The 21,018-nt window shown below is 38.8% G+C and overlaps 2 non-coding genes across 2 annotated transcripts; both read right to left on the bottom strand.

Annotated features, from left to right (window-relative positions):
• Window positions 1-4,746: 4,746 nt before the first annotated feature.
• Window positions 4,747-4,819, bottom strand: trnar-ccg (transfer RNA arginine (anticodon CCG)). The gene has a single exon. It is a non-coding gene; the product is annotated as a tRNA-Arg (tRNA).
• A 315-nt stretch (window positions 4,820-5,134) lies between these two features.
• Window positions 5,135-5,206, bottom strand: trnac-gca (transfer RNA cysteine (anticodon GCA)). Its single transcript has one exon. It is a non-coding gene; the product is annotated as a tRNA-Cys (tRNA).
• Window positions 5,207-21,018: the final 15,812 nt, after the last annotated feature.

Here is a 21,018-nt window from a genome sequence, read left to right on the forward strand (position 1 = left end):
AGTGGAAAGGTCAGGAGATCACCAAAGTCCATAGGATACATTATGTGGGCTCAATTGATATCTGCACCAAAATGCATGGCAATCCACCCCATAGCTGTTGAGCTATTTCATAGGATACATGGAAACTTTGATCTGCTGGTACTCTATGAATCCAATAATTGCTGAGATATTTGAGTTTAGACCAAAATGGTGGGCAAACAGACAAAACCTTTTTCCATCCCCAGAGCCCATGTATGGTTCTCTGATTGTGTGACTGACACTTCCCTCTGGTGGAAATCACATGCAGCTGCAGCAGCCAAGGTACAACTTAATCCTCTGACATCTGTGTAAGGGTTATTTTTGGGGTTTATGAATCACTGCATCCGAGGAGAGGCTTTTTTTTCTTATTTCTCCTTCTTCTTCTTCTTTCGTCTGATTTTATTTTCAACAACAACAATGACGTTCTCAAAAGGATTGGGAGCAGGTGCGGAGCTTGCCATTGCTCCCTGTGGCTGGATGCTCATAAGTCATTGTGGTTTGTATATAAAAATGGATATCATCAAGAGAAGAAGTAACACACATCTATCTATCTATCTATCTATCTATCTATCTATCTATCTATCTATCTATCTATCTATCTATCTATCTATCTATCTATCTATCTATCTATCTATCTATCTATCTATCTATCTATCTATCTATCTATCTATCTATCTATCTATCTATCTAATGTCACCCCCCTTCTCCTCATACTTCTCTTTGTATCATTAACTTCCCTCTTTCGCTCCTCTTTCTCACTCTGGAAATGAGCTCTAATCCTCAGGGGATGTTTCAATATTTGGAAGTTCCCATTTTCAGTGTAATTGGTATTTTATTAGGCTGTAAACCATAATGACAGTTCTGCTCTATGAAGCATAACTACAGTGCTCAAACTGGCCTCTGGGGGCCACAGAAAAACCATTTATCATTAAACATTTTCAGTAATGGTCAATGCTTATAAATGACCTTCATCGTGTGCTGTGTAGCATGATTTTCATTGACATTTACACCTAAAATAGAAAATAAGTTTCAAACATTTAAAGGATTTTCCCCTCAATGTTATGTGTAAATGACTGCAGGATTTCTAGGTCATGCAGTTGAAAAAGTTTTCATGCTCTTGCTAATGGTCACCATTAGAGGGCGCCATTGAACAAAAATCCCACATTTGCTTTACAGTTTTTCCTCAAACGCTTTAGCACATTTTCTGAAATCATTATGCAGTCCTAAAAACACCAAGAGTGTTCCCAACAATAATCTATTTCTCCAGCAAACATTTAAGTCATGCATCAAAGGAAAATAAATTAATCAACAAGGGCATCACCTCCTTCATCCATGCGCCATTAAAATGCCTTTGTGGCTGTGTAACTGTGAGCATGACAGAGTTTCTTTATGTAATTTCTCATTTAGACTTATAAACAGTAACCTAATAATAAAGTCAACTAGGTAAATGAGCTCATGTCACACATACACTAGTCTCAAGAGTCTATTCTCACTATAAATGTTCATGTTTCAGATATGTCCTCCTAAAAATCCATCCTTTTAAAACCTTTCTATCTGACCACAGCATTTGGTCTGATATTTGTCCTTAAAATACACAAAAAAAACATTTTGGCATCCAGATATCTCTGATATAATGTCCTCACACAGGCAGCATGTAAGCTCTGTCCTCTGTGACTCCACCTCAAGGGTCATCTCTCTCTCTGACCGAGCACATCACATACTGTGTGTATTTTCCTGTTGACGCTCCATGATGTCTGTCTAGACCAAAAACTCAGGTTCACCAGTGTTGTGTAAATGATAGCTGAGGGGTTGCCCTTGTAATCCACATTTGACCACATGAGATAAACTGTAAAGCAGAGCATTGACTGTAGTCACTGGCCAACAACACAGCATGAGTGGGCCCTCTTTATGCTGTGGCAATGGTCGTTTCTCTTGGTATAATTCCTGTTATTCTTCCTGTTATATTTCCTGCTATATTTCCTGCAACACAGAATACTGTAATTGACAAGAATTGTTCACTAGGCCTGTTGTTTTGTCTTTTGGATTTTATGGCAGTTGGTAAATTTTGTTGACATAAACTACAGATGCTATTGTTTAAAGCAATCAAAACTTTCCCCGAACACATGGATTAGATAAATGTTATGTTGTTCAACAGCTTGTCGAGGACACTTTTCCACACATGCTGTTTGAGCCTTAGACTGGCCTAGTGCTGTGAGCACCAAGAATTGAACTGCGACCCCTTGATTTGCAGTCAAACGCTTTAACACTGAGCTATAACCCATTGTTCTCTGAACACAAGGTCCTCTATTATTGTACATTTGGTGAAATGTGAAAGCTTGAGGCTGGCCTTGATTTAAGATGTCCATTTCAGATCCTGAGAGCTGTATAGCATGCTTGTTCAAATGAGTAACCACGTTCAGTATGAATTATAGCAGCCAGAATGGGGATGACTGAATGTCAACTTCAGTTCAGAGTGGGATTAAACCTCTCATAATGACCCCTTCTTCCAGAGAAATAGTCCTCCTGGGTCGAGATTGTATGATACGGTACTTGAGGTATTGAAGTACTCCACATGGCTATTGGTGTAGCTATATATACCTACTGCTATTAGTTAAAACTGAAACCACTGGAGTTCAGGAATAGCTTCACCTTAACAATCAACCAACTCATTGCAGTAAAATCTGATGCTATTGAATTTTCCATTATCTTTTTAAGACATTACCACATTACAGAAACATTTGAATCACTTCTGTTTAAAGGGTTATATCAGTTATAGTAATATTTGGCATATGAGGATTTAGACAATGAGCATGTTTAGTAATACAAACCACTGTAAATGCAGTGACCTGATGTATTTGACGATATGTGTACCTATACAATTTCTGTTTGAAAACTACAAAAAAATGCACATATCATTGTTTAGAGAATCTCAATTTATGGAAATGATTCAAAATAAGCTAATGCAGACTGTCTCGCTAACTAGTGTGTGGGAGCTTTTTTTTCTATTTCTGGTAGCACATTCCTCCTACACACCAGGCACTACTCAGGTGTGTAGAGATTTCTTTCTTTATTTTTAGAGAATCTCAATTTGAAATTAAGAGACTTATACCCACAATCCACAGCTTCAATGGGCTGTTGTGAACGTAATGTAGACTTAGGAAACAGATACAGAGAGATTGACAGACAGTGAATTGCCACAGGATAAAATAAAACTGTTTTATGTAGTTTTTACCTATGATTCAATTTTAGTTGTTGGTGCTCGTTTACAGACAAGTCTACCAAACTGGGCCACTGAGCTGAAGTTTTAACAAACAACAACAACAACAACAAAAACCTCTTCCAAACTTCCTTTCTGAGCTTTCCAGATAACATCACACACATATCCTCGGGGGTCCCAAAAACACAGTTGTGGTATGTGTTTACCGTCTAAAAATATGTTACTTGTCTTAAAATATGTGTCATTATCATCGATGCAAGAACATAATTATTATTTCCCTGGGAGGTAAAAAAGAAACTGCAGTGTCTTGGTTTGTTTTCTTCCCTAATGAGCTGTTTCCCACTTTGCCCTCTGAGGAGTTTGAGGTTTTCAGGTCACTGATTGACAGCTGGTGACGGTGCAGAGGTGAATGCCAGATAGACAAAGTGACTGAGGTGAAAGTGGGGACCCGAGGCCGTGTTGAACTCCAGTATTCAGACAAACGAGCAATTTATCTATATGTACAGATCAACCAAACAATCAGCATATTTATCAGGAAGGTAGACGCTAAATGCATGCAGTCTAGAAGTAGAAGAGTGGTTATGAAAAATTGTGCAGAGAGAGCCAGAAGGAGAAGGCCAGCAGACGTGGGATGTTGATTAAATTATGGACATCAGCCATCTCGCTCCACTTATGTTTTGCTTTGACTATGAAAACAGTTAGGGAGACAGATGGAGCTGATTTTATTCCAACTAACAGAACAGCATAATGTATGTCCTGTCAAATATGACTCGACAGTGACCACGATATTTACATTTACAGCCTGTATGAACAAACAAACATGCAAGACATCACGTGAAATATGTAATAAAATAGACATATTTAAGTCCTGTGTGTGTGTGTGTGTGTGTGTGTGTGTGTGTGTGTGTGTGTGTGTGTGTGTGTGTGTGTGTTTTCAAAAGCAAAGGCAAACAAAACTCATGTGTTAGAGGGATTTTTGCATTTGTTTTTGAAATATCTAATTGCTTTGTTATAACAGCTCGATACTGTTACCGTCACAAATCCAGAAGCAACAATTCAAAATTAAGCATAAAATCCCAACAATGGACAGAAGCAGTCTTCATGCATTGTTTTTGAGTTGTTTATTTCTGTGTCTTTTATTTTGTTGTAAACAGAGACTTGGAAGCTTTTGAATGGCTGGAAACAACTTCTCTTCAATTATAAACTGGCAGCACTTTATTTGGTGAAAGAAAATCATATAAGGGAAAGCAGAGATGATTATAGGGGAAAACGACGAGCTGTGGCCGACCTTGTTGACAGTCAACACGTTTCTCTGGTCACTCAACTGTTTGTGAAATAAATGAATATCCAGTGACCCTCCGGCTCCGGTATAAAGGATGTATTCTTTCTTCAAATGGGGTATTTATTTTTATTCAATTTGACCAAATCACCATGACAAATTCAATTTATAACACCACACTTCCTTCAAATGTGGAGTTACTCATGATTCACAGTTAAATGTTTCCACTATCCGACCCAGGTGGGACTTGAACCCACAATCCCCAGCTCCGGAGGCTGATGCCTTATCCATTAGGCCACTGGGCCACATTCATACAGCATAAAACAGTTAAATAGCCAAAAAGGGATTGACAGATGGTATCAGTTAATGATGATGTTACTTCTCCTACATCTTCCTGGCGTCAGTATTGAAAGCTTGTGTCTCACAGTTTCTGTAACTTTCCAAAACCAACAATCCAAGCAAGATTTAAATTTCTATCTCAAGTTCTCTTTATATATTTGTTGCAAAAGTATTTCTGTCACTTCTAATGTACACTATAGTAGGAATACCTTCCAGGAGAGATTGTTGAGAAGTGCGTACTGTTATCCACATTTTTAAAATGAACTACACCAGCCTGATGAAGGGGGCACCCAGAATTGAACTGGGGACCTCTTGATCTGCAGTCAAATGCTCTACCACTGAGCTACACCCCCTTCTTCTTTAATCAGAAGTCCCACTATTATCCAACATTTGGTGATATTGGAAAGACTAAATTGAATTTGGATGCTGTCCAGAAAAATACGTCTTTTATCTTTGTGGATTTATTTCAAACTATCAATTTCAGACTCTGAGAGGTGTATAGCATGCTTGTTTGAATGTGTAACTATGTTCTGTGAAAATTATAGCACCCAGTGAGGGCATGACTAAATGCTAACTTTAATTCCGAGTAAGAACAGCCCTCTCATAATGACCCATTATTCAAACGAAATAGTCCTGGGTCGGCATTCAAGTATTTAGTCCAAGTATGAAAACGCCCTTTGACAGCATTAAAGTATTCCACGATTCCAAACATCCTCTCTGACCTCAAAACATCGACCAACTACGTCTCACTCACTGGGACATATTTTCATTGCACAACTAGGCAGCCATATTAAACTTTGAACAGCTGGTTTAAGTACACAAACACACTTGTTTCGTGCTGCAGGGAGTTCAGATCTAACAATAATCTGTTCGCAGATTCCCACAAAATATTCACCCATGCTCTGTGACATATTGAATACATGAGGAGAGCGGTGACTGTTTATTGGATCAATAGATGAGCATGTTTGTACATACAGAAACTTACTGTGCGAGGTTAACACATCACATTCGTCTTCATAAATGCGGTCAAACCACAAAATAAATCCTGCTGAGTCTTTGTTATGATAGCGTTGCTACAGCCAAAGCTTGTGATTGTGTGTGTGTGTGTGTGTGAATGTGTGTGTGTGTGTGTGTGTGTGGTAATAACTTTGTCCACAGCGAGATGAAATCCATTTAATCTACATCCAGTAGTTTACTTGCTGTCCTCGAGGCTACTAGATTAAAACATCTTCACTGCACTCACTGAACCATGAATACTGGCCTTGCAGTAGTGTAAGTGGTGTCCTCGCGCACAATAGGATTTACAAACCAATTTTTCACTGTTATGGAAGAACTGAGTGCATGCCATGGACGCAGGCTAAGATGCAGTGCATTTATCATCATAACTCAAAGAAACACACAGGAGCATGAAGGGAAGCTTCTGTTTTTCTTGACAAGGTCCACAGACTACAACAGCAAGATGTTGAAACAGAGCAGAGACATAACCAAAAAGTCTCATTAAGACGGAGCATACAGTTAACTAGTATTAAGGAACATGCCAACAAGCTAATACAATACAATCCAACAGCAGTGCAAGATTTATAATGCCCAGGTTTTGCTGATGCTATTAATACAAAGATTTTCTTAGTTATTCACAGAGCCCTTCATATCCTTAAAGGTGATACTTTACTTTAGACACACATGTTTTCATCTTGTTTGCACACTTAAATAACATGTTCATACAAGACATGGATCTAAAAAGATATCACTTTTTGGGCCTCTATAGTCATTCCACCATCTAAACCCCAATTAATCTCAACTATGTGCTTAATTGGACATTCTAAATTTCTCTATAGGTGTTTGTGAATGTTTTTATCTATGCATTTAACCCTGTATTAGTCTGGTAAACACTTTTTTTCTGGCCCTGCAGCAAAAGGATCAGCAATATATTAGTAGTCATTCTCTGGGTAGAAATAAATCCATCTTTAAGAAGACGATGTAACACTCTGAACTAAAGTGTTCAACAAACAGTGACAGACTGACGTTACTAAACTGATGGAAAAGCCTATAAACTTAATTTTCTCTGGACTGATGAAGGTTAATAGCTCTCTCCAACGCTGACAGCTGTGAATCTCCAGTGGAGGGATATTAATCTGCCTTATTCATAAAACTTAACAATTTGAGTCCTGGTGGCCGAGTGTGTTTCTCTTCAGGTGCTGTGGTTTGGACTGATTGTCACAGGACCTATAAAGAGGGGAGGAAACACACGCTCCCTCTTCCACTTCACAGCAGCAGCTTGTGTGCTTCCTGTTGTATGTTTGTTTGTTTAATGGGACGGGCAGTCCTGTTTTCGCTGCTTTTTTTCAGTTGGGTTTAGTTGTAGTTGTCCCACGGCTCTTTGTGGGCTGGTCTGGTTGTCTTCCCTTCTTTTGGTTCAGTTTGGCTGGCCCATCATCTTTAGTTTGAGATTGTTGCTTTGTTTTTGTTAGTAAATTGGTCATTTTTCCTGACAACCTGACTCTGGTGATGTTGTTATGTTTGGCCCTCTTGGACACGAGCCATTTCAGAGGGTCATAACAACCACATATCCACAGAGTCCCTGGTTTGAGTCCAGCAAAGGGACCTTTTCCTGTTTCCTGTTGGCCTCTTTGCCACTAACTGCCCCATAAAGGCAAAATGCCCCAAAACACAACTAAAAAAACAAACAAAGAAAAACACAAAACCCTACTACTCTGACTGACAGTCAAATGGAAAGCTCAATCAAGATCAATACTGTACACAAGCACTTCAATTAATGGAACAAAGACAACGTAATGGGTCAACTCTGACGGCATTGGAAAGATGCATGCAGGGATTAACCTGGACAGCCGTTTACTTCAAAATATCAAGTTTATATCAAGTGCATTTTATCATATCTACTAAAACATCCACATTAAATCATATTTACTCATCCTCTCCTCCTGTCAAAAATAATATCAATGTATTTCTTCTCTTTTATCTTGTTTTTGATCGACAGCAGCTGTCAGGCTGAGCTCTGGCAGGAAACTATAGAGACAAAGTAAGCAAACTTGTGCTGTAGTGTATAAATCATGGGCAGACAGTGTGTTGTTAGAAGTGGTATTAAAGAGTATAAGGGCGACAGCTTCTAAACAGACCAAAGTGCCATTTTCCGGTGTGTATACGGATGTTTAATGTGCTTCAGCTAAGCAGATAATTATCTATATTGCCTAACTGACTGATTAACAATGCTGAATGTTTGTTTGGTCGCTTGTTAAGTGAGCTAACATGCAGGACAAGACGTATGTTCATATTTGTAAGTTAGAGAAGAGGGAGACTTTACCAGGAAAGCTAATGTGGGCTGATGTTTAAAGTCTGTGGCCCTTGTGTTTAGTAGCAGGATGCAATCACGCCTTTGGTCAGCAAAGACTGTGATAGAAGAGTGATTTAAATGCTTTATGGAAATATGGTTTCAAATTAAGTGGTTTGATTGGTTGTATGTGCTCTGTCTACTCCTGAAACCAAATAATATGAAATATAAATGTATCCCTTTTGGTTTCTCCTCACAGGACAAGTGATTTATGGGGCAGGAATGTACATTATAAATGAAAAAACATGCCATTTCATTTCATTTTTACTTATAAAGTCTGATGAAATAATGGTCCATGCACTGAGAAACTAACATGAAGGCTGGTTAGAGTAAGACAGAAAGCGGTGAATGCTTTTAATTTACAACAATTTGGAATTCTGCAACCTTCATGTTACATTATGGTTTAACGTTGCTGTTGAACCGCACTGCTTTTGGCTCACAGCTGCGGTGCCTGTTGTTCTGCCATGATGACAAAGCCAGCCAAGTAACTTTTATCTTATGTTGAAAAAATATTTTTCTGCCTCGTTTTTTTTCTTCCTTCTCCATCTCTCCATTGCTCCCCTGGGCTCCTCTCCCTCTTGTTCTTTGCAACGATGGGTTAAACAGCTGAAGGCTGTGTGTGTTTTCATTGTGGTTTAGATTTATCTTGGGACTTGGGAGTAGAGGTTAGACTGGGAGAGAGGGAGGATGTGGGAGGAGGGTGTCGAGAGTGTGCAAAGGTCCAGAGAGAAATGAGCAGAGAGAAGAAGACAAAAGAACAGATGGACACAGACACAATGTAAATGTACACATAGGCACTATTGTTGATAAATTGACCACATATTCCAAATCTGCAAGTCTAATTTCTTGCCTTAAAGTCTCCAAACTTTATTTTGCTGACTTAACAGTGGTGAGATAAAAACTATGACAGTTGGGGGTCTGGCTCTGATCCTCAATGCAGCTGGTTGGTTCAAGTGGCCTGCTGGGAGAGTCGTCTTCCCCAAATCCGCACAAGTAAGCTCCCAAGCATTCTCACGAAAATGGGTGGAACATGAACATTTCTGGTCATTTGGGCATTTACAGTGAGACAATTCAGAACTTGAACATTTTTGACCTCCTTATTGAACATTTTGGAGTGGCTCTCAGAGTTTGAGCTACAGCTGGGAGCTTCAGGCCAATTTCATGCACAAAACCTATGAACATGGAGGAAAACACTGTGAATGGTAATGAATCAGCTTAATGCATTTAGACCGATTATCCAACAGAGTGTAACAACAGTTTGTGAAAGAGTCACACAATTTAATCTATAGATTTGTGTACATGGACACGAATTTTCCAGTTTTTTCGTGACACTAAGCATGACTTTCAAACTAATATATTCATTTGGAAGTGTCTTTTATGCTTTCACCACATTTGACTGACACATGCCATCTATGCAACTGTACACATTTCCATGTTTGGAGGAGGTGGATTAGGTGGATGGTTTGACAGATAAGTGACAAAAGGGGGACATTGCTGCAGGGGACCACCATTTGCCTCCTGTTTCCAACCTCAAGTGTCATGTTTCCAACTGCAAGTCCAGATGTTTTCTTGTCATGGTGTTTATTTTGTCATGACGACAATGGTTACCCAACTTTAAGAAAGTATCATTTAACCTTAACCATGATCTTTCCCTAACCCTAACCCAGTGGTTTTTGAGCCTAAACCTAACCAGATCTTAACCACGGCACGGTCACATCCATAAACAGCTTCTTTTTAACAGTGCAACAGTTCACAGCCCCGATTGATAGAATAAAGGCATGAAAGATACTTCCATTTAAAAATACATTAGTTTCAAAGTCATGCTGAGTGCCTTGAAAAAATGTGTCCAAGTCCATAAATCTACAGATTACATTTTGTGACTATTTCACAAACTGCTGTAAAGCTCTGTTGGATTATCTGTGCAGAATGATGTCAAAATGAATCATGAGTGTTGCAAATATTCATGCTGTCTGCCCTAAGAATGCAAGTTTCCTGCGGTCAGCCAGGTTCATTGTTTGTGTTTGGCGCCTGAGTCGTGGAACACTGTGAGTTTTATAATCCTTAATTTTCAATTTGGCAATGTCCAACTTTAAAAGGAACACATACTGGAAGATACTGTAAATGTTAACCCTTACATAGTGTTCATATCCTGACTCATAATTAGTCTCTACACCAATTCACATTCATTAATTCACCATCAGTCATTAATAAATGTTTGATTAATCCTTCTGTTTGATTAAAGGACATTCATAGCATATTGAGAAAGGCCTAACGAGAAGCCAACAGTGACACTGGAGACCTTAACTCTTTTTAAAGCAACACCATCAACCCCTCACCCACTTTAGCTCTTTGAATCAAGCTTCAGTTTACTAATGAGCTTCTTTGATTAAGTATTTCACCATTTTTCTCATGTGGCTGTAGTAACCTCTAACAACTAAGATGACAAAATGCTGTAACTGTGATCAAATTCAAGGTTGGTTTGTTGAACCTGCACCTCGTTGCTCTACACATTTTAAACAAGGCAGCATTTTTCAGACTAATTTGGAGGAGGTTTTTGGATGAGACAACGCTGTCAAGACATATTCAGCCTTGAAACGCAGACTCTGTAGGAGGTACAGCCTAGCCCCTGAAATAGGACACAGCTTGAGTATATTTACCCAGGTTAATGGGGTTCAGGTGTGTTTCATTTTCCAGCTGAGGTGCTCACAGTTCTCTCTGCTCACTGACTGGAACTGGATTCCTGTTTTTTGGATTTTTATATTAAGAAAACAAGAAAAAGGGACAAAAAAGGGAACACTTGGAGCATGACAGTAACGACTTTAATAACACAGCATGTGTGTTATACTAATGTACACACACACACCACATCAAAAGTTAAACAAAAAAGGAGATCAGGCAAGCTGAAAAAACAGAGAAGAAGGGACGGATGCTTTATTTGAGAGTTTTGAAGTGCCTGTGTGGGTTTTTGCCTCGAGCAAAAGCAAAACACAGACACACAAAATCAAATACATAACCACAACATGTGAGAGGAAAATCTTACACACATGACATGGATGAGTCACCAGAAGAAGAATACTGTATTTGTTTATGTGCAGTCGTGCAAGATGTACAAAAAAAGAAAACACACTTTAAACTGGTTTTATTTATGGAAGCAATAAGAAATGCTGATAAGAGAGAAGGGTTGAGAGATAATAAGAGACAGGCAGGGATAGAGAAACCTCATTATACTGTATTTTCCGGCTTTCTGAGTGAATGCATTAAAGTGATTAGTCTGACCCACGTCCACATCCTTTGGTTACTGAAATAGGGCTTCAGCTTACAGGAGCTTCCCACAGTTTACCAATGACGGAGAAGTTGTTAGCGGCAGAGGAAAAGCTTAATTAGAAAATGTTGTCTACATGTCAAACATTTTCCATTCAATGTATCTTCAAGTTGTTTTCTATCCACACTGAAGCACTTGAAGGCAGGGCAATTTTATATATACAGCACCAACAAGCAGCTACAAGGAAATTTAAAGTGCTTTATGTAAAGCATGAAAGACTTTCAGGCAGTAAAAAGTATGCATACAGATAGGATTTAAAATACAAGAGAGAATGTTAAACTAAAATGAGACAGATTAAACAGCATAATAAAGGTTACAGTGAAGCAGAAGATATGAATAAATGGTTGGCAATCGAACAGGATTAATTCTTGTTACAAGATACAATGTAAAAGATTAAACTGACTGATTTTCAAATGGTTCGACTTTAGAGCTATATTGTCAAATATAATAACGTATTATATATACATATATATGATATGGATAGAAAAAGTCAAATACTGAATGTGGTGGGAAAGAGGAGGGTTGTGTGGTGGAGGAAGTAGAAGGTTTGAAGAGGGTTGAGATTACATCTAAATATCCAGAGTCCAAATATTATACTACATAATTCTTACTGGGGTTTTAAATATATTGGAATAGGGACACATTACAATAAGTGTACTGATAGATTTCAGTATATGAACACTACATTAGCTTGATATATTGTCTTTGTGTGGCATTGGAGGATTTTGTTGTCCCACAGTCCAATCCACAATGAAAAAGAGAAGAGAAACGGCTGGAAATGATCAAAAATCAATTGTGGACAAAAGGCAGTGCTAGAGTTGGGCTAGATGAGGCCCCAACAAGTAATTACAAGTTGCTTGACATGTAAACTTTTGCCTTTTTGGCTGCTTTTTCCTCATATTTTAGTTACCATAGCAACTTTTCCCATAATCGAATCATCATATTGAGTAATTTGCTCATGTCACGCGATGTTTTCAGGGAGTTCACGCTAAACTATTAATTCATTTGCTTTGGTACGCTGTCAGCGTGATGAAAATATATTGCTTCATCATGAAATAACCTAGTGAAAAAGACAAAGTGGAGGCAGGCAGGGAGAATAGCCTGTAGTGTAGCCCGTCACACGTGTAGCGCCACTGGTGACAGACTACATTAGCTCCTCTGGTGCTGCAGCCTGAGGGACCCTGGCACCCAGCCTTGATAATGTACCCCCACAAAAAAAACCTCCAAAACCTGCAGCAAGGTGTTATTGAGAGCTTTTAGGAGTAAGAGCCCTTTCTGGAATATTCTGTCACTAAAGATGCAGTCATCTCGTGGCATTTAACTTCACTTTACTTCTTGTTTGTTGCTTTTTCCCTCTCTAAATGTGAGCTGTCAGTTCTTTCAGTCAGTTTCCCAACTTTACCGCAGTAATCAGACATCTGCCTGCCTTCTGTTTGCACGTGGTTATTAAAATGCTGAACATAGTTGTTAATTATCACCTTGAAGAAAAATCTGCAGTCATTACTGTGTGTAGTGTGTTTCAATACTCAGAAGGGTTTGTAGGTCCCTGCTTGGGGGGGGGGGGGGGGGGGGGGGCGTTTGTGCTCTACCAGTAAATGACACAGCCCCCAACTATTCCCAGCATCAAACAATCTCTGGCGCCGCCATGTTGTGGACAATGGTGAGACAGCTTAAGCCACGTTTCCACCACAGGGGACTGAGAACATTTTGAAGAACTAATTTCCTTTACTTGTGTTTCCACTAGAGGAAGCAGGCTCTAATGAAGTTCCACAGAGATTGCGTTACTGGTAAAAGGTCCCAGCTTGGGAGGTTTATAATACTTTCCAAAAGTACAGAAACTTTTGGGGGCAGATCTTGTAGGGCTGACCATCGCTCATTGGTCAGTTATAGGAAATGCAGCTGCTTTATCTTGATCCAAAGCTTTTGTTGCAAGACCTCAAGCCTCAGTGGTCCTCGGTACAGTCAGCTAGTAGCATGCTAACATTTGGCATAGCTAGTATGACGTGTTGACCAACATACAGATGGGCTAGCTAGCTGACATTGCTACCAGGATAGCCCTTCCACTAGTGAGGCAAGTAATAAAGTATGGCTTATTTGAGTCAAAGTCATATAGTTACATGAAAAGTATGAGTAGTTTTTACTTTTCCATATTCTACTTTAGGAGGAGATTTTGAAACTCACACTTTGACAGTTTGGTGGTATTTTTTCGCATTTATAAATGTCATGAGGATATACTATGAAAAGAAGCATTATAGTCAAATACTTATCGTATTAGTAGGTAGTATGGAATTGGGTCATATGAGAGACAAGGGGGGCGGGAGGCAAAAGCACAAAAACAGGGTAGTATAGGAGCTGAGGGAACAGTAACATGAGTCGGAAGAAGACATTGAAGAAGAGGAGGTGACAGCACAGTAAATGGGGAAAAAGTAGATAGTGAGGCAAAAAGAAATCAGAAAGAAAGAAGATGAGAAATAAAAGAAAAATTGCAGTAACTTAGAAGAAAAGATGAGAAATGAGAAATATAGAAAGAGGACATGGGAATGAAACAGACAGATAGAAAATGACCCAAAGCTACACAATGGAAAACTGCATAAAGGCGAGCTCCAATCAAGTAGACAGCGTGACCGGCACATGAAAAGAACTTAACGATGTGAGGGAGTGGAGGCGGAGAGCGAGCGGGACAAGAGATGACAGAAGGAAGGAAGAGGAGAAAATTGGATTGAGAAAAGAGTGAGAAAGATGTTAGACTTAGAGAATTAAAATGGCGGTGGGTGTAAAAGAAAGCGAGAGGAACCGAATAAGAGGGTGTTACATGCTGCAATGATCAGTGAGATCTCAAACTAGTCAGATAGAAGAAAAAAAAGAGAAAGACTGTTTCATTTTTGTCTTATTTCTATGATTTGGCCATTATTCTTGTCATCTTCTTATTAACCCTGCTGTTTATACTAATTAAAATAACTTGTAGTCAGTGCAACCTATACCATACTTCACATATGACAATTGTTCAGGTTTCATTTTCTTTCTTATGTTACTGTCACATCATGGGGTTGAGTAGAAGAGAACGGCCAGGTAAATCTTTGTTCTGGTCACATCATCCTTTCACTTTGATTCGTACACATCTATACAGACGTCAGCGGCTTGTCTAATGTTTCTTTAGTCTTTTTTTTTTTTTCATCTTGAGTGGAGTGAATGCTTCAGCGTCTGTCCTTTGAAGCCATCCTTTGAACCCATTCAATTTATTCAAATACATATTTCTCTAAGATAAACATAAGAGGTGCATGTAATAGAAACATAAATAATAAAAAACGCTGTATGCCAGAATCACCACAGTGTTTTTAAAATGATCTCAGCTTTATTCATCCAGGGAAGATTGTCATGATTGTTTTCAGCCCTACTTAAACATTCATCTGCAATGCATATTCCTGCATGGATTACAGCTTAATTAAAAGTAAACTGAAAAGGTAAAACGTGTGGCACGGTCTATCAAACTTTTACGTTTTGCTTGCATCCAACTTTGGCTTGATGTAATTGATATTGTGAAGGTTTAGCAGAGTAATCCGCTGAAGGTTGTGAGGTTTATGTGTCTGACTCATAAACGCAGAGTTATTTGAGACAAGGGAGCAACTAAACATTTCCCTTTACTCAGAGCATGTTACAGTAAATGACATGGAAACTATTGTTGTGTATAAAGAGAGGACACGGCCAGACATACGTCAAAAGACAGTTTTGGAAAAACAGTGAGAGAGGAAATGGGAGATGGACATGAATGTAAATACACTTATTCTTAAGACACAATTCATTCATTCATTCAAAAAAAACAACAACAATTTTCAAGGTTCAAGCTTCAGTGTTTATTTGAATTGATTTTATACAATGCAGGCTTGCACAATGAACACAGGTTTGATAATATGTGCAAAATAAATGTAATATGAAAGTTATAGTGCCAAACAAAGCAGAAGTTGAAGTTGAAGTCGTGCTGGTAATGCAAAGGTAAGAGCATGAATTGATTTGTTTAAAGCATTCCTTCAAATTTTAGATTAATGAATGCATTTCTGCCCTCACACATTATGACTAAAGGTCAAAGAAAATGCATAAATACAAAATAACTTGAATATTTGATGTAATGGTGTTTTTTCGAGGTGAGTATCGAGGTATTCTTCCTTTCTATTTCGTGCTTTGATCCAGTGCAACAGTTCAGTCTTGTACATGTATGCAGAGTTAAGCAGGTTTGGCATACATGACTGACCATGATGGACTGATTTCATCCTGGCCAAAACCATTTTTTTATTGGTTTCGATTTTTATAATCCATTAAACAAATGATTTTTCAAATGAATTTTGATGCAACACTAGCAAAAAGCCACATGTACGTGAGCTTATTAAGAACATGAGTGGACAGAAACAGAATGCAAAGTGGAATTCAGAGTCCGGGAGACTAAAGTAAACAAAAGTGTACAGAAAGAAACTCAGTGTATACAGTTGAGGCCCTGAGCAGTAAATCTGTCCTATTCTGTGTAGTTCACTGGAGTTATGAGACCCTCAGACAATTTGAGGGGGGAAGGAAGACATGAAGATTAAAAGGGCTGCAAACTTATCTTATGAAACCCTATCACCACCCATTTTTTGACATTGAATAGCTCTTTAGAAGCAGATTTATACTCAATGACAACACTTTTAAACATTCAGATAAGATGAGGAGAGGAAAGAAGTAGTGGGAGAGGGATGTAAACAGAAGAGAGGAGACCGAAAGAGAATAAAAAGAAATAGCTAAAAGCACAATGACAATAAAGCAAAAACTGAATAGGAGCATATACTGTGTGTGGGTGGATGTTATCCATTACTGATCCTCCAAATGTTCTGGCTTCATGTGCTATGTGTCACACAAAATATTCCTCATGAAACTGTTCAATGCATTTCTATAGAGAGAGAGCTCAAGCCTGGAAGCTCAAGAATAATCTATATTTTATTTTATGTAACATATACATACATAAAGCATTTTACAGGAATCAGTGAAAGAAGTGTGTGTTTGTGTGTGTGTGAGTGTGAGTGTGAGTGTGTGTGTGTGTGTGAGTGTGAGTGTGAGTGTGTGTGTGTGTGCGTTAGCTTCACTCTAACATGTGCTGCTCCTCTGAAAGAAGCCTTTGCGTTCATAGATGTGTTTCTGAGCTTTTAAATAACACTTAATACTCTCAATCATGCACACAGTCTCTCTCTTACACACATACACACACACACACACACACACACACACACACACACACACACACGCACACACACACGGACACACACACGCACACACACTGTCAACTCCCTCAGTATCTCCCACCATCTGTCTCATCTTCTTCCATGTTGAGTTTTCACAGATGGGACCCAAAGGTGTCACACAGAGCTGGGAGATGATACAACTTGAACCTTGATTATTAAAAAAAAGAAGAAAAAAGAAGAAAAAAAAGGCTGGTAAAGACGTCAAGAGACAAAGAGGAGCAGAGAGACACACACAGAACAAAAGACAATGTGACAGAGAGACAGGTGGTATTATGAGGGTTTACAATAAGGTACCAGATGAATCGTGAATATTTTTGGCATGTGGAGTCGCTTGGAGGAACAGAGATTCAGCTGCACTTATATTGCTCTGAAATTTATTATGATAACACCTACAATACCTACAAAAGATTTTTACGTCAGCTGACAGCTGATAAGACAAGACACTGAATGAAAAATACATGTTTTTATCAACCAATATTGATAGATTTCAATTAAACCTGTTAGCAAGGTTTATTTTATCTTTTTTTTTTAATCAAATCTAGTTTTAAACTGTACTGGATGAGAATTAAATGTTTTTTTTTATCATACTTTCGTCTTTTTCATTTCATTTCGTCAGTTAAGTACAGTATTGGTTTAAATGTCCAAATTATTGTATTTTTTCTTTGCAGTAGCTGAAGCAGTATGAGTGATGATCCAGCCGACAGGCAATTAAAGAAAGCCCAATTCAATTTTATGATTCAGAGCTTTAAACGTCAGAATAAATGTAAACTGATGAATGAAATATCATTTAAACCTCTTATAACTTATTAAAATCAAATTCAATTTAATTCCAATTTAACTGAGCTATGCTTTAACTCTAATTTTAAATTAAAGCTCCATTAACTGATTTTTTCCGCCACTTTGGAGCGACACATAGAAGCTTTGAACACAACAGTGACATAATATCACCACATAAAGTTATGCCGAACTTGTTAGTAATCAGTTGTTAATTAACACATTGAGCAGATGTGGAGTAATGTTAGAATATATTGGTGATGACACTGAGCACTAGCTGTAGTAAAGCTAATAGCTGTAAAACCAACACAATGAGCTGAAATACACACAAATGCTCGGTAGAGGTTAGAGAAACTACAGAGTTGGAGCAATCCCTTCCACATACATGGTTGCCCAGATGAAACTCTGGTGTCATTATGTAGACTTCCTCAACAACAGCAAGTAACAAATCTCAGCTTGACAGACGCCCAGATTTACTGCCCTGCTTTTGTAATGAACTGATAAGCCCAACAAACTCCAGATCAGATGAACGACGTTACATCTGCAGCCAAGTCATGCAGTACACTGATCCTGCTTGGCCTGCTATTAATGATAAATATGCATACATGCACAATATAGCTGGAAGCCCATGAGTCGAGGGGGAACTGGGAGGAAGTGTACGCTAACTTAGAACATATGCAGACCAAAAGCCGTAAAGACCAATGACTGCACACTTAAATGAAATGAAGAGCGTTTCATGCCAAGGAGGAATCTTCTGTTTGGAAAATGTAAAACCGACTTTGAAGTTTGGAAGATTGCAGGTTCGAGCCCCCAGTTCGTTGGCTAACTCGGGGCGGGAGTTAATAAAAAATAAATCCCTTACCTTGACAATCAGCAATGAGTTGCTTTTACACAGTGCATTCAATTCTATGTTCTCATTTTTAGTTTTTTAGTTTTTTTAGTATCTCGTCATTTTGAATCATCCTCAAATGACTCATAGCACACAATAAGTTCACAGAGCATGGAAACTTTTGAATTCCTGACATGAATGTTCATTGTTTTTTCCATTCTTCATCCCCAAAAACTCATTTTGTTTTTGCCAAATGTTGCCACGGTAGCAACGTGGTTCTGTGGCATGGCTGGTCTGACAGTCAGTCCACCAATCCAGACTGAAATATCTCAACAGCTATTGGTGCTATTGAAACTTAGAGTAGATGTTCCTGTTCCCCAGAGGGTGAATCCTAATGACTTTGGTGGTCCTCTTGCTTTTCCTGTAGCGCTACCAATAGGTTGACCTTTTTGGTTTTTACTGAGAAATTTCAACACATGGATTGCTAAGATTTGGTACAGGTATCTATGGTGCTCAGGGGATCCAAACCAATTTCGTGATCCTCCAACTTTTCCTCTTGTGCCACCAGCTGGTCAACATTTTCACTTATCATGTGAAATATCTCAACATCTGGATGAATCAGCTCAAAGTTTTGTACAGTTATATTGACTTTAATGAGCCCCTGACTTCTTCCTTAGTGCCCCTACGAGGTTCACATGTGTGGTTTAGAGTGAAATGGCTCTACAACTATTATATGGATTGACGTAGAAGTCAGTAATATTTTATCTAGTACCATCATCAGGTCAAATTTGTATTTTGTCCAGTACTTTGGTTTATGACAAGATGCCTAAACTGGTAACATTCCCATCAACGTGAACAGCAATTCACTTTCTATTTAGTGCTATTTAGCAAATTTTAGCATGCAAACACTGTTATATGGAGTGCTAAGACATCTGCTAAAAGTCAATATGTTAACATTACCATAGTGAACATGTTAGCTTTCAGCTCAAAGCATCGCTGTGACTAAGCACAGCCTTGCAGAGTTGCTAGCATTGCTGGACTGTTGTTCTGCATAACACATAACACATTTTGTTTATAGTTTGTTCCCCATAAACAATATATCAGAGTTTCCTCTTTTGCTCCATTAATAACTGAAAATGAAAATTCTTTGCAATGTAACTCCAATAGATCCGTTTAGGATGCTATAAACCTGGCTCTTTACGTCATTCTGCAACACCTGGAATCAATCAACACCAACGCACACATCCTGTTTGTAGCGTTTTGCTCGGTTCTTGACACCATTAATCCTCTCACGCTCACGCACCAGGCTTCAAGACATGGACGGCAACTCATCTCTGTGTTACTGGATACTGGACTTTCTTAGAAGCAGAATTGAATCTGTTAAGGTTAACAACGCTACATCACACTCTCTGACCCTCAGTACTGGTGCACCACAGGGCTGTGTGTTATCGCCTCTGCTTTTCTCCATCTACACTATCAAGCTATCATTGGACTTATCAATAACAATGACGAGACTCAATACCGCCCAGAGGTGAACAACGACCTCTTACACAACACCTCAAAAATGATTTAAACAGCTGTAGACTTCAGCAGGAGGACAAACATAAACGCCCTGGTTCATATCACTGACCAATCTATAACTGTAAGAGACTCCTTCAAATTCCTTCGCCCCTATATCAGTAACACTGGAACATCAACACCAACCACATCATCAAAAAGGTCCAGCAAGGACTAAATATGTATCATGTCAAAAAACACTTTTTGGCCCACTTCTATATAGCCATCATTATCTCACTGTCTGGTACGGGAGCTCAGACAGTCACACCAAGAGGAAACTGGAATGAACTGTCACTAAAGCCTCCAACATAATTGGTTGTTACCTTCCTCCAGTAAGCTCGCTGTATATAAAGCGCACTTTCAACCAGGCAGCTAAAATAATCACCTCTTCCAGCTTCTCCCGTCTGGAAGGTGCAACAGGTCCATATTAACCAATACTGCTTGATTCAAAAACATCTTCCCTACAGCGGTCAGAACACCTCTTACTAGCCCCCCCTAATAGTGACTTGAATGCACTTGATGCAGACTAAACTTGGTGCACTGGTTCATCAATCATTGTACTTTCAGTGTGTTAGGCTGCTTGATATTCTGAGGAACTGAACTCTCCATATCATATATCCTTCCTGTTGTCCTCAGGTCAATTTTGACCCAGGAGGACAACAAGCATTAACTCAAAGATGAGATATAATTTCATTTAAATGAGGCCTATTGACCATAATTTCCAAAAATATGAGTGTGGTAAGAAGCTGGAATGAAGTTGGCTAAAAAGGTCTAACACAGAATTGGATGATGATTTATACCTTATGTTTTATAAGCAGTCAAACCAGATCCGAGAAGACAACAGGATGGGTATATTTACAGTACATACTCTCACATTGATGGGTTTCCTTTATGTGTGTGTGCTGTTTTAATGGTTTACGGTCCCTGTTTGCTTGTTTTTTTCTTTCTTTTACACTGGAGCTGAGCTACCACGCTGTACCAAACAATTACCACCAACATTGTTGCCTGGCAATAATAAAGTACCCGTCTACACTCAAAATATCAATCCTCTGTTTGCCTGTTGGGCTGATGAT

This window comes from Scomber scombrus, chromosome 2, assembly GCF_963691925.1.
Source record: "Scomber scombrus chromosome 2, fScoSco1.1, whole genome shotgun sequence".
Lineage (NCBI taxonomy): Eukaryota > Metazoa > Chordata > Actinopteri > Scombriformes > Scombridae > Scomber > Scomber scombrus.